At 35.9% G+C, this 3,958-nt stretch overlaps 1 long non-coding RNA gene across 1 annotated transcript; it reads left to right on the plus strand.

The window, feature by feature from the left end:
- Nucleotides 1,050-2,988, plus strand: LOC109950122. The gene is made up of 4 exons (XR_002272405.1): nucleotides 1,050-1,612; nucleotides 1,918-1,998; nucleotides 2,324-2,387; nucleotides 2,731-2,988. It is a non-coding gene; the product is annotated as an uncharacterized LOC109950122 (long non-coding RNA).

Below are 3,958 nucleotides of genomic sequence, written 5' to 3' on the forward strand. Positions count from 1 at the left end.
CAACACGTCAGTTTGTCAAAGTACAAAGGTACTTTTCCTTTGCTTTGTCCCTTTTTGGCTTTTTCTTCCTTGTTTTGTTTTGGTTTCTTTCAGTAATACGAAACTCTCTTTTTTTTGGTTGCTTTTCTTCTTCAATCTTGGGCATGGCAGGAGGGCTTTCTTTGAGCAACAAGTTTCTTCATTTTTTTGGTCTAAAGACCGAATTTTGGCCTGAAGAAAAACTGCTGGCAGCAAGCTGTGCATCCATTTAGCTTTGGCAAGTCTTTCTTCTTCTCTTTTGAATTTTGTTTCTCTTTCAGCTTCTTTGTTTTTGGCTTAAGTTTGCTTTTGGGTTCTTCAACAGCCGCAACACAGGAGGCTTCTTAGCCTGAAATTAGTGAGCCATTTTCCTTTTACTTTTTGCCTGAGACACTAATTTGGGGTCTGGCCTTTGGTGTCGAGAGAAAAGAAAAATCATCTCTTTTTGAATCTTGCTTGTGATTTCATTTTCATCATTTCCTTGAAGACTTGACTGCATTTTTTTGGGTCCAAAGACAATTTTGAGTTCTCTGCTTCCTTCCGGTCTCTTGGTAACAATGGTATGATGCTTCGGTGCATTTTTTCTTCATTTGATTGCAGACTGAGATCTTTTGGGAAGGGCTATCATAGTGCCAGTGACAGAGTGAGAACCCTTTGTGGTTTCTGCAACTTGTTGTAGAGGAATGCTGCTTTGGTGACCTTCGTGGGTGTGAATCATCAGTCTCTGTAAGCTTTCTGGCAATCATTAATTTCTGTCTGTCTTTTAATATCTTCTTTTATATTTTCTTCTGTTTATGCCAAACTATGAGACTAAAACAAGATTGTTGATTTTTTCACTACAAGAAAAATAGCTTTTGACAACATGCCACTAACAACGTGCGTCTATTTCACGTTGTGGAAGTATACTTTTGACAACATGCACCAAGTGCACGTTGTAATACGCTACTTATAACAACGTTCCTTTAATACGCGTTGTCAAAATGAAATTTAGAAAAAACTTCGCAACGCAAACATGCGTGTTGTGATATCTTTAAGTTCTACAACGTGCAAACCATGTTGTCAACTTATTTCATTTTTTTAAAGGAAATATACGCAAAAATTATGCGGGAGAACTCCCTCTCTCTCAAAATATTAAAACATTCGAAAGTTTTTTAAAACCCCTCTTTTTTCTGAATAATATTTCACAGCCCCTCTTTCTTTTGCAAATCACTCTCACACTGCTAAACCTAGGGAAAAATCCAATATCCCAACCTCTTTTGCTCCATCCCAGCCATCTCTCTCTCTCTCTCTCTCTCTCTCTCTCTCTCTCTCTCTCTCTCTCTCACTCATGGATCCTCTCTTTGCTCATCATCCACTGCCTCTGTCATTGCCAACTTCACAGCCTCTCAATCTCTTATCGCCGTCATCAAATCCCTCAATGCTTTGCTCTCTCATCGCGAACCGCTACTTCTTTTGTCTTAGATCTACAATTCTTAAGGCCAATCCTAATATTTGTTGTTCTTTGCAGGTATTGGCCTTCATCACCGAGCCCACCAGCATCTCTCCACCACTAACTTTCTCAGCCTCATTTAGGAAAAAATTGAGTGGCCTCCAGGTACAAAATTTTAGTGCGAAGGTTTGATTTTTGTTGGATTGTTCATTTGGTTTTGGTAATATAATATTTGGGTTTATATTACTATTTGGATTGTTTGGTTTTGTTCACTTTTTTGGTTTTGTTCACTTAATATATATATTTTTATAATATACATTAAATAGTGTGTTTAAGGCTCTTCATGTGCTTATGAATGCCTTTTTTCTATGATATATATATATATATAATTTATATTCCCTCAAAATTTTCTGAGTGGATATGCCTTCAAGGATTAATTTTAACTTTCATCAGATTCCTTCATATTACAGGTTTTGATACTGGTTTTGTGCTGATTACATGTGTTGATTTTGGTAAGCTTTCATCTTTCAAAAGCTGTCCCTTTAATAGGGGTGAGTTTCGGATTTTTCCTTCAACTTCTTTTGCATTTTGTGTGTTAATTTTGACATATATTTTTGTTGGGTATCTTGTCTTGGTTATGAATAATTTCAGTTTAGGCCAGAAAACTTGAGTAAGGTTTTTCAGTGCAAACAGATATAAGATCATAATAGTCTTCTTGTACATACTTATTTTCAATTGTTTTATGAAAATTTCATGTCTGGCTACAAAGCAATTTGCATTTTGTCTTCTAATTTTTGCCAATATTGTAGCTATGCAATTTTGTCTTCTAACGAAATAATTTGCATCATGTATGATTGTGATTATTGTTTGGCTTAGGAAGAAGAAAATAGAAGGAAAGGGCGCATTAAGGGTCCTCCCGTTGGACAGATATTGATTTCCTGTACGTCTCTGCATTAAACTTGCTGTATTATGATAATATAAGTACTATAATTTTTTTCCCTGATATGTTGTATATTACTCTCTAAACTACCGTATCTTTGATTGAGCCTTGAGGGGATTGATTGTTAAAGATCTTTGTTCTCTGTTCTGTTATGTATTTTCTCTAATTTAACTTCCTCTCTTACTATAGTTCATCTCAAACTTAGAGAAAGAGAAGAACATAGTTTAGTTGGTTGGATTGAGTTAATGGCTAATCATAGGTTTCTAGTTTTGCAAACTTTCTATTCCTAAATTTGCAATTTCTTCACTATTAAAATTGTCTTGTTTGATTTTTTTTTGTTCAGAACTTCTGTGCGACCTTAAGATGGATAGTATGGGTGCTTCTTGGAATGATAGGTGCACATTGGTTAGATAATATTCCGCAATTGGACAAAGGGTTTGAAACACAACTAATCAGGTTTCTTGATAATGCTTTACAAGGATTTTAAATTGTAATTATACTATGCATAGTTCAATTTCCCTTCATATGGATAAATGTAAGTTGACAATGAATCTTTCTATGGAGTTATTTTTTGAATGAAAACTCTTTATTATGGGTTACATTATGATTTTTATTTTATCAAAGGTTATATTATGATTGGGAAGGAAGAAAATAGTCACACTTAACTAAAGCTTGAATTTATGGATCAACTCTATTGTTATAAGGTGATTATGAAAATAATTTTTTTTATTTATAAATATTTATTATCACAACGTGCAAAGACTGTTGTTAAAATTGAAACAACAACATGTCTATGAACGTTGTCAATAAGACATACAACAACATGCCGAACACGTTGTTGTCCATTGATTCTACAATGTGTGCACGTTGCCGTTAATGGCATGGACAACGAGCACTTAAATCAACGACCACATGCAAAGCGTGTTGTCGAAGGGCCTTGACCTTTTAACGACATCGGCTTCCACAACATGCGCCGTGTGTTGTCAATACCCTTCAACAACGCCCAATGAGCGCTGTGAAAGGACTCTTTTCTTGTAGTGTTTTCTCCATTTGCAGCAAGTTTTGGCCCCTGTTCTCTCTCCAATTTGCAGAATTTTTGCTCTGCTGAAGGTGGGTTGGGCAAGTAACAAAGCGTCTGGTCTGTTGATGTCTTCTATTTTTTTTTGGTACTCAAGAACACTCGCAAGGTCTTCTCTGAGTACCACAATGTGCCTATGGACACTCACAAGGTGTTCACAGCACTTGTACAGTGGGGTTCTTGCAGAAGCCCATCTGTAATTCACAACAGAGAGGTCCTTGTGAGAGCTCTCTTTGTGTAAGTAGCACACTATTGCCAATTTGGGAGGATTTGTTTGCATTTTTTTCCACTGCTGAAGTCTCTGTTGATATGATACATTTCTTGATATCAAACATGGAGGAAGTTCAAACTTCTGTACGATGGCCTCACATACATATTTTTTTTGCCTACAAGTCAGTTGTACATAAAAGGATACTCAAATGAATTTGTTTATACCTTCTGAATGGTATTATGACAGAGCTTCGTATCTCTTTTGCTTGCTTCTCTTCTTTGG

This window comes from Prunus persica, chromosome G7 (assembly GCF_000346465.2).
Source record: "Prunus persica cultivar Lovell chromosome G7, Prunus_persica_NCBIv2, whole genome shotgun sequence".
Lineage (NCBI taxonomy): Eukaryota > Viridiplantae > Streptophyta > Magnoliopsida > Rosales > Rosaceae > Prunus > Prunus persica.